Source organism: Rattus rattus, chromosome 2 (assembly GCF_011064425.1).
Source record: "Rattus rattus isolate New Zealand chromosome 2, Rrattus_CSIRO_v1, whole genome shotgun sequence".
Classification (NCBI taxonomy): Eukaryota; Metazoa; Chordata; class Mammalia; order Rodentia; family Muridae; genus Rattus; species Rattus rattus.
Window position 1 is genome coordinate 21,032,157 of NC_046155.1, and position 14,289 is coordinate 21,046,445.

Here is a 14,289-nt window from a genome sequence, read left to right on the forward strand (position 1 = left end):
ACATCAATTTCTACCAGACCTTTAAAGAAGAGTTAATACCATTATTCCTCAATCTATTGCACTAAATAAAAAGGAAACACTACCAAACTCATTCCATGAGCTTAGCAGGTCTACATAGACAAAGCTGTTTTGTTTTGTTTTGTTTAAAGAGACTAAAATGTTCTACCTTGTAATACGGCTTAAAACTAGGCTTTATGAAATATTCCAGAAACTTAGAGATGTGATAGAAGGTTTTAGTCAATTAATTCTTCTCCCTATTGACTGCCAAATTACTCTGTTAGACCATTTTATTCTTATACCAAATTGTGTCATGATCTCTGTTACTTCCAGCTACCACCACAATGTCCTAAACAGAAGGACTCTAGCCAGGGAAACAGAAGGATTATTAGTGGGTAAATTTAACATTCCTGGGGAATCCCATAAGAGGGAGGTTTTTGTGTTCACCAGGAAAGCATATTTCTTTGGGTGGAGTTTATGTACCAGAAGCCTCCCTTAATTCTTTCACAAAGGTCAACTATTTTGGGCAAAGGCATCTAATTCCTGGTCAATCCAAACAGCCTGTATCAGCTCAAAGAACCTCACCCTGCTGTCATATGGAGATATATATATATATTATATATATGTACCTTCTTGCTTTTCTGCTATTTTGCTTCTGCCTCCTGAGAGATATAGCCTTGCAGTTTCTTCCTCAAACTTTTCTTTCTACCCTTAGAGTGGTTTAGCTCAGGACTTTTACTGTGCCCTCCCTTACAATCTTCATTTTACAAAGAAAATGGAAGTACATGCTCATGTATATAATCAATGCCTTAGTTCACTTACTAGGATATATTTAGCTTCAAGAGTAGTCATGTGCTTCAGGTGAAAGAGCAATATTTTGTTCTTAGAATCAAATAAAGAGTTCAACTTTTATATAAGATGTGGTACCTTTTTTATTTGAGTGTCTGTTTCCACTTCATTAATATTCCCAAATCATAATCTCCTAAGAATTTTGTAGTATGCAAATATTAAATGTGCCAGTGCCTGATGGAGAGAAGGGCACTCCAATCTACATTAATCTAACAAAAAACAATAATTATAAAGCAAATACTTTCATTTCAGAATGTCACAATGTCACAGCCACTGAGGAGGGAGGTGGAGGGAGTGTGGAGGGGGAAGATAACTACACATAAAAGAGTTGAGGAGAAATGTAATTTTGCACCTTGATAATTAATGTCCAGGACAGAAGCTAAGAAGAAAATAGGCGACCTTACATCAGAAATGGCCAGACACACCTATAGCAAAGAGAGAGACAGAAACTGAGGATCTAGATTTAAAGAGTTTAGAAGGCAGGACTCCACCTTCCAATAAGCAACACGCTTCCAATAAGCAAGTCAGCTGATCAACCTGAAAATCAATACTTCTCAAATCTGTCTAAAGACCTGACTGAGAGGAAGGACTGCCCCATTATGGTAAGAGGAAGTTTGCATAAGTGCTGTTACCTAACTCTTTTACTACTAAGAAACCTTAAAATTACAAAATTTAGGAGCAGATGGTCTCTATGGAGAAAGCCCAGTCATGACTGTATTACTTTCTCAGGTTTAAGCAGACAAAGAAGTCAAGAAATATGATGGATTGTACTTTTTTTTTGCCATACTTCAATATCCAGTATATTGTAAGGAGGAAGGAATCAAACTATAAATTCTCAAGACCAAAGGAATGAATGGCAATGGATGAATGGCTTATTTGACAGTTGTAGAGTGAGAAAAGGCTTATCCAAGTGTGATGGTTTGAATAAAACTGTCCCCCATAGGCTCATAGATTTGAATGTTTGATAATCAGGGAGTGGCTCTGTAGGAGGTATGGTCTTGCTGGAATAGGTGTAGCTTTGTTGGAGGAAGTGCGTCACTGGGGGATGGGCTTTGGGGGTTTTCAGAAGCTTAAGCCAGGTCCAGCACCCTCTTCCTGTTCCCTGGAGATTTAGATACAGAACTCAGCTCCTTCTCCAGCACTATTTGCTGCTTCCCAGCATACTGATAATGGACCACACCTCTCAAAATGTAAACAAGACCCAATTACATGCTTTCTTTTAAAAAGATTTATCATGATCAGTGTCTCTTCACAGCAATTAAACACTGAGACCAGCCAAAGGGACCTAAGTAAGCCAAGGAAGGAGGCTGTGTTTAACTGCAGAATTGGAAACCAGATCCTAGACGTCCTAGAACACAGCAAAGTCTCAAGGAGGAAGTCATGTTGGAAATATAGGTAAACCGGGCTAGCGTATGCAACTTCCAGGGGTTAGTTAGACCAGACCCTGTATCACTCTTGCTTTTCTTATTAATGTAGTGATTGCAAGTCTTTTCTTTTGTGTCTGTTGCCACCTCATTGCAGCATTCTGAAGCCTGTCAGCTTCCACGTTTCCATAACCCAGGTCTCCTCTCCTCACAGACAGAGCAACCAAAGATTACCAGAAAGCCATCATGATGTTGCTACAAAACAAAGGCTATTTGCTCATGAGTGGGATGTTTTCTCCCAGAGCACAAAGGCACAGTGCCCTTGCCTATATCTAGCACACACCAATACAAATTTAGTGGCAATAAAAAGAATATATATACATGGAATGAGCTGCTATTACTATTTGAAGTCTTTAAAGTAAGGCAGCCTTACTATGCCAGAGTATAAGCTGGGATGTTCAGGTCTCCTCATAAGAGGCTGAGCTACTGCTCGCCACTCTTATGAGCTTACTATGATTGATTTTCTTCTGCCAGTGCTACCTCCTAACCTTTCTCAAACCAGTAAATGAAAAGCTGAAACCCAGGCAGTGACATCCCCACCGACACATCTCTCTGCACTATTACAATCTACCTCAAGAGTCCCGACATCTGAAAGACCCATTTCCTTAAAGTCCTGCCTTTGATAACATGTTGCTTACTACAGGAAACAGAACCAGAGGTCAACTTGCATTTCTAACACCCCTCCATGCAGAAGCTAAGGACAAGGACTAGGAACTAGAGTGGACATGGTTCTTCATATGGCCACATGAAGTAAGTCTCAGCGTTTATATTGCAATATTTAATAGCAGTTAAAGGTTTTATTTTTTATGCTATATTGTATAAGAAAAATATATTCATTTAGTAAGATTCATGTCTAAAGTGTATTTGTACATGTGTGTGTGTATGTGTACATGTGTGTTTAATTTGAAAGAGAGAAAGGAGAGGGATATAGAAGGGTTTGGAGAGAAGAAATGAAAAGGAGAAATGATACAATTTTATTATAATCTCAAAAAATAAAAAAATGTGTTTTCTTGCATAAACAAATACATTTTTAAAATTCTGCAGCAGTAATCTTACCCATGAATATTTGTCATCAGGACTTCTCTTGAAATTTCAAGATATGCTCTGAGGTCACCAATTATACCAAAAATCAGAGAATTCAGGGGTATGGCTTACAGTCTACATGACATATTTCTACTGTCACAAGAACAACTAAGACTTGATGACTGTTTACTGAATGACAATGCAGATCAATAATAAATGGAGTGACCCTAGATTTTGTAATTTATAACATCAAAGCAGCCTCAAGAGACTTGCTTCATTTATGAAGCATATGAAGAGTCCATGACACAAACCAAATGTGAGCTAAAAGAAAGACTCAAGTTCAAACTGTGACATTATGGTTAAGAGAGTCTAGATAGCAATTAACTACAATGCCAAGCATCTCATCTTGTCAGACCCTCCTGGGTACCCTGCATTTCCTAACAAAGGAATGCCCTGGCCCAGTAGTGACACACCCAGATGTACACCTGGGCGATGGCCCATTCGTTCCTGTCTTTTGTCCTCAATCTTTGTTCCTGGGACTTGATTTCTCCCCAGTAAATTTGGGACATGTACTTGGTCTATATATTCTGTAAATAAAGGTACAGATTTGGCATTCTCTCCTAACACGAATGACCTGACTATGTGTGCTTTTTAATTCCGCAGGCTTACGCCCAATTCTTGGTACCGCATCAGTGAGGGCATTGACATCATCTCACGATGATGGGTGTGGCACCATGCATTGATGCTAGAGGGATCAGTGTGACACATGTGAGCCATGGCTGAAAATACAACAGCAGGCAACAGAAATTTCTATTTTCTAGAGGACAGATAATGTGCCAATATTTTCTTATAGATACATGGATGAAATCAGGCTAGCTAACATGAGAGACAATGGGCACTGGGTTCTGGACAACAGCAATATTGTAATATAGGAAAGCCACAAGAGACAGATCTTACGGGCTTCATATTTTTGAACAGGACTGCCTAACTTTCCCACCATGGCCCAAGAAATACTTTTCCAAGAAAAGTGTCTGTTTATGCAACTCTGAAAATATTAAGAAGTAAAATAGATGTATTCCTCCAAGGATTCAGTGGGAGGCTAATATTGTCAACACATCTTGTTTCTGTATTCAGAAGCTTATATGTACACTCAGACACGTAGGAACTCTCTTAAAAATTGTGTCTTTGGGGAAGAGCAGAAGTAGAGAAGAAAAGTTGTTTTGTTTTGTTTTTTTAATTGAGTAAAGAGCAAAAGAGAATTGGGAAATAAGTAGTTATTCTGTTTGACCTTATTTCTCAAATACTAGATGTCTAAGAACCGGACAATATAATACAAGATCCAAATATAATACAAATTAAGGAGAAGGACATACATATGAGGTAGAGATTCACAAAAATCACCATATGTGAAGCCTCAAGCTATTCACAAGTTGCTCGTACACAATGCTGGCTGTGAAGTAGAAAAACAAAACAGCTAGGACTGCTGGCAAGGATGCTGAGTTGTTTATTACTTAGAAAAGGCCATGATGTTCCCACAAATTAAGGGTACGGTTGCAGCCCAGTTTTTAATAAGTAGAAGAGAACAGTAGCATCAAGGTACAGAGAGACCTGCTCAATATACGCAGCCTAGGGACCACCCACTGCTTCAAGGAGAAAAGGAAGATGTGCAGGATAAGCTAACAGACCACAAGCACTGGGAGAAGAAAATGACTCATGGTATCCTGCAAGCATCCTCAAGGTTAGAATGCAATTGACTGGCAAGGCTCAGCAATCAGTAATTAAGGCCAAATGGAAATCTTAGCTAAGATTAGAACAAAGGCCGAAGAGAGTAGGCGGGCTAGTGGATGAGCTCTCCTTAAGAAATTCTTTGATGTGATGGTTTAACTACTTCCTTCAAGAGGAAGAAACAGTTGTTTTACCAAACCTTAGTGTGGCCCCGACAACTGCACTTACCATTCATTTTGATACGTAATGATACTTGAAAATATAAACAATCCATCTTAAGTCCCTTTTCCAATTGTGAATATGTTTCTCTCAGATGTGTCCGGTAGCTCTCTGGCCCTTTTCAGTGGGACAAACCACTTCACTTTGATAACTTGGATTCGTTTTCAGGCATTAAAATATCCAGTCCAGGCTCACATCCTGTTGGAGCACCCCTCATCCTTTGCAACTGTCTCTTTCTGCCTATAGGGAACCCCTACATTATGGGTTCTTCTAGGCATCTTTGACAACAGTCTGTATTATCCCAAAGTTAACCCTGTAGGCAGCGTCCTGTAGATGCACAACCCTTACCTAAACAAGCAATTCTCAAGAGAGAACCGTCGTCACAACTAATTTCCCCACATGGTCTTGGCTCAGGAAGAAATCATAAACTCTTGCCTTGAAAAATGACAGGACAGTAAGGTATTAATAGCAATTCAGTTTTATCAGAACATATTTGCAGCTGTAAGTACTCTTTAGCGAACAAATTTAACAGAAAGCTTTCTAAGGCAAAGAATGAAAAGTTACACAGAAAGAAAGAAGAGTTGGGGAAGATTCTAGGCTCTATGGACTTCATGTTATATTATCAGATTGGGCACTGTAAATTGGGCTTCATCTCTACTTTACAGATGAGTAAGACGGACTGACTGAGAGGTGTGGAATAGTTAACAGTGGCAAACAGTCATCATTTCATTATTCAGCTTCCTATATTTATAGGATTCTTCCACTCTATCCCAACATTTTCTGTGACAAGAACCTTGACATAAACATGCACATGTGTACTTAGTCATATGACTGAGAAACTAAAAGCTATGGACAAACTCAGCATCAGACCTTCCTGCCACGTATACTACAAAAGAGAACTCTTATGTAACCAGGACAAAGGAAGCAGAGTAGCAAAAGTCAGAGCTCTCTCTCTTACTCTGGCTTTGCCATGGGATTTTCTGGCTCTAACTAATCCCAAGGTTCACCTTTATTCTTACTTTTTTGTTCATGAATTATTTCCTGTCATCCTCCTGAAGTCTAGGCTAGGCTACTTAGACTATTTTGCTCTTAACCAACCTGCACTTCACTAACACAGCGGCTTGAGGTATAACTTGGTTACTTATGATTCTACTATCAGTTTCACTACCCAAGCAAGTCTAGGTCTGAGATGCATGAACCAAACAGGAGCAAGGAGAACTGTAATCACTTAATACAATCAGAATAGATCCAGTTCCCAGATGCTATTTCAGCTCTGCAGCCAAGAGATGACCTAGACAGACTGAAGAACATTCATTACACTTCTGAGACTTTTTATCAGAGAAGCAGAGAAAATAGAAGTTTGAACAGGAGAAATTGTAATAGGCAGATACATCATCTATGCAATCACTCCACACCTCCTGTCGCTTCCAAAATGCATTTTTTCCCATTGTGATAACATGTTATTTTCAACTTAGCCTGTGTTTGCCTTATCTACCCAAATAGGTTGTGAGTTTCTTAAACTTAATGAGAAACTTTATTTATTGTGATATGTGATAATCAATAGACTTTAGACATTATTTTAGGTGAATTAAAATGAAATTTATACACTTGTTCAAACAGAAGCAGATAGTGGCTTAATTTAGCCATCATACTATAACTCTTTGCCTTGATGGAAAGTGACATTTCACTGTCCCACACCAGAAAAAAAGAAATGGGTGAATGATCACATCTAAAGTGAAATGTTTGAGTTAATGAACTCTTTTTCAAATAGAAGCAACTGTTACATTGTGGAATTATGTTATGAGGGAAAATGTTTAAGGAATTCAGTTTCATCATGGTGGTCTTTTTTTCACTATCTAGAATAACTTTGTTTTAGGTTATGCTGTTGCTTTGTCACTTAATATGAGTTACAGACTTCATGACCCTCTTCTGAGTCTCTCCAAGTCCAAAGAAGATATCAGACATAAGCAGAATATCATTCTCTCCCACCCCCATTGTATTGTATCACATAGATAGATGTAAAATTTACAGAAGGACCTCAGTTATTAGAAACCATCATCCTTGGTAAAATGTAGATTGTAAGAAGTTTACACACTATAAAAAATGGTTTAGAGAGTTTCTTACTTGCTTCCTTATATACTTTAAAATTTATAATAGTTAAAAAGAATCTTCACATAATTAAGCAACGTTATAAAAGCAATGTTGGAAATTCACTTCCGGTTCCACACAAACAACTAAAATGCTCTTCCTTTCTTAGGCAAGCAAGAAACCAGAAAAAACATACATGGCATCTCTTTCATAGTTTGCTCAATAGGCAGCCCCAAATCAAGAAGGATTTCCTCTGAAAGGATGGAGGTAAATGGGATGAGCCACACACTGCCCTATCTTTTGCCTAAAGAACAATTTTCTAACTTTCCAACTTGGTTGAGCATTGCAAATGTGTATAAATGTGGGTCCAGAAAAAGATGCAATGAAGAGGACTAGGCAAAACAGTTCCTGGATCTCACAACATTTAGGAACAGGTGAGATTGTTTACATGAGGGAGGAAGGAATTCATCCTTCTGTTCAAAGTTCCAAACCAAATTAGCCAAACTTACTGGAACAAAACACAAAACAACTCTCAGAAGCATTCCAGCAATTCCAAGATGGAGCTGTGTAATTTTTATCTCAGAAGAAAACGTTGAGAAATCCTGAGTAATCGTATTAAATTCGACAACAATTACATAGAAACTCTAAAAAAGCTCGATGAATAAATCCAAAAACAATGACACGGAATGCCAAGGCATCTCTTCTCTTTAGAAACTTAAAAAAAAATCTTTAAAGTACCAAGGAGCCATGAGTAACTAACAGCCAGAGTTCCACATCCCTTGAACTTCCAAAATGTAGGCAATATAAGACCTTCAAGGATTCAAGGGTTGAGAAAATGACTGCCAACAGATTCTACCATCCAAAACATCATTGGAATATATTTCAACAGAAAGAAAACAATACCAGGGGGATGGTGAGATAGCTCAGCTGACAAAGATTCTTGCTACCCAAAAGTGCAAACACAGTGGCTTGAATTTGATAATGGAAACCCACATAAGGGTTGAAGGAGAGAGTTGAGTATACAAAGCTGTCCTCAAAACTCCACATGTGTGCTGGGCATGTGTGTATGTCATGTATACACACAACCATACACAAAATAATAAAAACCCTTTAAAAGAAAGAAAATAACACCAGATGGATTTGAAGCTGAAATTGAAAGAAAAAAACACTAGAAACAATAAATATAGATAAATAGAAAAAAATTTTTTAAGTATTAAAAAAAACCCAATTGAATGTGTAGAGTTAGAACTGCAGCTCAGGAGTAGAGCACTTGATAAGGTTTAGTCTAGCACTAGATTAAAAAAGTATTTTACATACAAGTATATGTGTGTGTGTAACTGACATTTAAAGCAAAGTTGATAGGTTATACAATTTATAATAGATGGAAATGTAAGTAAAAAATAATAACAAGATATAAAAGGTGACATACAGAGTATTGTACACACATATGCACATATATAGATATACATATGGGTAGTACTAGAAAGGAACATGTCAGGCCATTATAAATACCAACTGTGGATATACAATGTAATAAAAGAAGTACTTAATCTAAATGAAGATAAGAAAACAAAAGACAAAGAACGGATGCGGGCAAAAGAAGAAAAGCAATGAGCATATTAAACATATTAGCCATTAGTAAAATGCAAATTAAAGCCACAATGTGGCTTCACCACACACGTTCTCAAAAGACTTAAATTAGATCCATTCACAATACCAACTTTTGGTGAGCATGTGGGTCAACAAGACCTCCCACACTACTGGCAGAAGTATAAAACAAATGACACAACCACCTTGGAAAGCAATTCTACAGTGACCTAAGAACTGACCAAAGCACAGCCACGATCTACAGATCTACAGATTCACCTAGAGTCCCACTCCAACATTCAGAGAGCTTTATTCATCCCCAGATAGAAAATAACTCTAATATTCATCAAAAGCTGAATGGATAAACCATGTGTAAAATACAAGGCAGGTTGTGCTTAGCAATACAAGCAGCAAACAACTAATGTATATGACAATACAGAGGTCTCTCAAGCATTACACAACAGATAAAAGCTAGAACCTGGTCCAGTTCACTCATTAATTGTGCTTTTGCAGAATAGGTGCTGATCTACTCATTTGATTTTGCTATTTAATTACATGCACTTAAAACTAATAAAAGTGATTTAAATTTTCTTTAGATTGCAGATACAAGAGCAGTGTTTCAGTAAACACTTTATGTAAAATTGTGGAAAACACAAATTAACCAATAGCGAGAAAAGTAGCTAATAATTGTTTGGTTGTAGCGGTAGAGAGTATATAGGGAAGTTGTGGCTGTTTGTAGGTTTGGGCTGAAAAAGGCAAAGTACCTTGGACCAGTGAGGAGCTTCATCTATGGTTGTGATTACAAGGCATAAAAATGTATCAAGACTTTCTGTCTGTGTTTCTTTTTTTTTCTTTCTTTCTTTCTTTTTTTTTTTTTCAGAGCTGGGGACTGAACCCAGAGCCTTGAGCTTGCTAGGCAAGCTCTCTACCACTGAGCTAAATCCCCAACCCTCTGTCTGTGCCTCTTAAGCACATGCAATTTGTTGGGCATAAAGTTCCTACATAAAGTAGAAGAAAAGAAATGTAAATATGAAACAGCATTTTATCAGTTAATGGGACACTATCCTTTAACAACCAAATTCAAGAAATGCTCTCCACTCAGAGGATGAACCTTGAGAACACAGGTTACCTTCATGTTGCTAATTTTCAAAGACTCTTTTAGTCTATAACATGTTTCTGAATGGCTTCATCCCAATACTTGTTGACACTTGAATGTGTGAATTCCTTATGATTTTGTCACAGCACATTCTTCCTGGAGCACTGACTTAGTTAGTTTTCTATTATTGCGGGGCTTAAAGTTTCAGGGAGTTTATGACCATCATGGCAGGAATCGTGGCAATAGGCAGGCAGGTAGGCATGGCCCTGGAACAGTAGCTAAGAGCTTACACCTGATCCACAAGCAAAGGTAAGAGTGAAAGTGAGTGGGAAAGAGAGGAGTGGGTGGGGAGAGAGAGGGAGAGAGAGATTGAGCAAGCTAACACAGAATATTGGAACCTTTTGAAACCTCAAAGACAACATCTAGTGACATACCTCCTTCAACAAGGCCACTCTCTTAACCTTTCCCAGTTCCAACAGCTGAGGACCAAGCTTATAAACCTATGGTGGACATTCTCACTCAAACTACTTAAACCATATAACAAGAACAAATGAGTTAATAGATGGTCACATGAAGTAGTAGATGGTCAAATTAATTAATTACTAGGGTGTGTTTCTATGAGAATTTATAAAACCAAATATGCACACACATATAACAGCAACATCTCTTGTAGAAACTGTAGTCTATTTGCCTTAGATACAAAAGAACATCATCTGAGCACCAGAAATTCAGAGTTTTGACTAATTTGTTCAAACAGAAAAGAGACCTATCCTTGCATGGTTAAAAAACCATTCTTGTGCTAACCAACACTATAGCATCATAGTGATGACTAGAACCTGATAGGCATATCACTTTGTAATTTACAAACATTTTGCATGAGCATGGTCTCATGGTCTCATTTGCAGACACCATTTAATTCTCTCTTTTAGTTTTAGGATTCATTGACATACTGGTGGGAATTTTCTAGACACCTTCTCTAATTAGCCTTCTATTACTCTATTTGAAATGTTAAGAGAAAGAGTTGTCACATTTTATGTGACAATCCAGAATTGACACTCTTTTCACAAAAACTAAAATAAAAAGTAAAAAATAAAAATAAAGGATATATATCCTTATATATGGATACAGATGAGATATACCTAGCCTGTTTCAATGGTGCAGATTTCCCTGATGTATCCTCATGTTTTTCACTGATCGCCTGTCTTCCTGTAGCTCCCAGCTACTGAGCTTTCCTTTCTACATTATCTCTTCTCAACTTTCATCCATATTTCCAGCTCCCCCAATAAGTCGCCCACTGTCTCTCTCCCTACCTATCACTCAGTGCTGCAGTTGTCCAAGGTTCTATTTTTCTGTTTGTCACATTCTCTTGTCATTTTATATGCTGCTCTCAGCAGCCACATGAGGCCTGGTGAGTGGCTCAATGGCATAGTGCCTGTCTAGTATGTCCAAGGCTCTAGGCACAATCCATAGTGCTTTAAAAAAAATTAAAGTAAGGAAGATAATTATAATAACACCACAATCCCTGGTAATACTAAAATCTTATTTCCAACACCCACCTCACTCTACAGCTCCTCTCTCCACTGGTCCTTAACAAATGCCTTGCAGACAACAGGTCACGTTCTCACTACATATCCCGTTTTTTGCTGTGTTTGGTTTTGTTTATTGGAATTTAATGCTACTTACAGTTGACTTGGAAGCCATTCATGGCAACTTCCCTTTCTCATCTTTCTGTATTAAACCTCACAAAGAACTAGGATTTACATGGATCAGGTGTTTCCAAATTTCTACTTTTCTGTGTTAAAGTTCATCTTTAAACTTCCTTAATTGTGTCCTTTTCAAGATTCCAACTGAAATCCTGTCCAACAAATCACTTGTTGAAATTATCAAGCAGATAGCAGACCTCCAGAGTTTGAGGACCCCTGCCGCCCTGGTACTTGGATGAATAATAAGTACAGGATGGGGCATGTTAGAGTGATGCACCCTCCAATGGAGAGAGAACCAAAAATTCCTTTATGTTGTTAATTCCCCATGGAATAGAAACATGAGCAGAACCCATACAGTCAGAATTGCCTCCCGCCATCTCTCCAGTGACTACCCAAAGGCACAAGTGCATTTCCACATACTGAGCCACGCACTTACAACTGATATACTATATTCTTTTGTAGCTTATTGGAAGTGGCAGAAATGCAATAAGTAATTGGGCTAGATCCTGGCGTGTTACAAGCCCTCAATTACAAACATAATTGTCATGACACACTGACAGCCCATCAACCAAAAGAGGCAAAGCTATCATTCTTTCCAATGAACTTCACTGAAGTTTATGGAACTACTTTCATTTGCTTATTAAATTAATTTGCACCTATCTCATTTATTCATTCCACTTTTAATTGACAAGTAATAACTACATATGCTATATATTCATGGGACCCAAAATAATGCTGATACTATATAAAAAAATATTATATTTTCTTAAATGTAAAGCAGACATGGTTACCATAGGAAACCAATCTGGAAGATAACCAAATGCTTATGCTGATCTTTCTGTAGTAGGACTATATCTTTTTACCAGAGTATTCTAAAACATTTTTCTGTAAATTTTATATATTTTATAAAATATATTTCTATATATTTTATAAATATAAAATATATTATAAATTATATTATATATTATATATAAATTATATATTATATTTTATAATATATATTTTTCTTAATAACTATCAAATGATAACATATTGTGTAGAAAAATTAGTAATTAAATATGATAGAATTAATAGAAAGCAAGAGCCTCTATCACTGTGGAAGTAACTCAGCCAGAGAGCACTTCCCTGCCAAGTGTGACGCTCTTGGTTTGATACCCAGCACCACATTTGAGTATAAAATTATTAATTCTAAAATTAATAATTATGGATTTGAAAGGATTATTGAGGAGCTAATAAAAACAAGCAAAAAACCCAAAGCCCTCCAATAGCAAACTATGTCAGCCCAGAAACCTGAGAACCTCAGATTAGAAAATCGTGCCTAAGATTTTATTCTTGCCCTTATTACTATAAAATCAACTCCATATTTCTAAAAGTTAATACATGATTTTCTGACATTTTCAAAAGATTCTTGGGATAAATTTGGCAATCTCTCTCTCTCTCTCTCTCTCTCTCTCTCTCTCTGTGTGTGTGTGTGTGTGTGTGTGTGTGTGTGTGTGTGTGTGTGTGTGTGTTCTTTTCTGAAAGAAATAACTTCAATACTGATTTGCTTATGATTGCCCAGGTGTTTGACGTTAATAAAAATGGCTGAGCATATTAAAGAGGATACTACTATACTGCTACTGCTCAGATCCCCAAGATACAAACCCCAGGCTAGATAGCTTTCATAGATTATCTCTACAATGAGGTCTCATCTTCTCTCCCCATTTTAAGATTAGACGAATTAGCTAATAACAAGACTATATGGATTAGGCAAAAACAAATATGCATGTCTAGGCTTTTGTCATTTGAAAACTCTATCAGTTTGTTTTTAAGAGAGCATAAATGTTGCCAGAAACAAATTCAAATAAAAGCTAGTTAAACTCTCCAAAATGGAACACAGCATATACTATCCATGGGTGCTGCAAATGTACCTTATAGCCAGTGGTAGCCCCCATGCTGATCTGGTCTTGGCTGCTGAAAGCCCACTTTGAGCTGCTACCCCAGAATCTCAATGTGCAGTGCTTCCTTAACAGAAGAAAACTAAATGTGGTTACTTTCCATGGAGAAACTAGACAAGCCTACAGGAGAAGACACTGAAGAATTGAGAAATATATTACCAAGGTCTCAAGAAACAAAGGGATTCAACCACAGAAAAACAGAAGAAACGCTCAAGAGGGGATAAAAATGCTGAAACAAAATGTGGAAGAAAACGACTCCTTCTAAGTAATGCACAAACAGATATTTATTTTGAAATACCTTTTTTGGGTGGCATCTTGGCGGTATCCTGTCAGAATGTCTCCAGTCGGGGATTGCAAGTTGAAGGGGCAAAACCTGCAGGTTTGATATAGAACATCCACACACTGCCTACTGCCTGCCACCGAGCCTCCCTGGTGCCATTTCACAGTCTGAAACATAAGAAGGTACTAATTTCCTCACTATTAAAATTGCATGGCTGTTTAGTTTGCCATTTAAGGATGAAGCAATCAGGTCAAAGGGTCCCATTTGGACCTTATACTCAAAAGAAAGTTGGTGTGATCCTATATGCCATATTCAGATGAAATCTGTTTTCTTTCCATTTTGTCTGGACTTTCCTGTCTTC

The 14,289-nt window shown here is 37.5% G+C and overlaps 1 protein-coding gene across 1 annotated transcript in view; it reads right to left on the reverse strand.

Moving 5' to 3' along the window:
• The window catches only part of Tmc1 (transmembrane channel like 1), a 162,922-nt gene extending 148,917 nt beyond the window's left edge, over positions 1-14,005 (reverse strand). The window contains exons 1-2 of the mRNA XM_032891708.1: positions 13,947-14,005; positions 1,164-1,271 (exon numbers count right to left, since the gene is read on the reverse strand). The gene's annotated coding sequence lies outside the window, so the exon portion shown is untranslated. The remainder of the gene's footprint in view (positions 1-1,163; positions 1,272-13,946) is intronic.
• Positions 14,006-14,289: the final 284 nt, after the last annotated feature.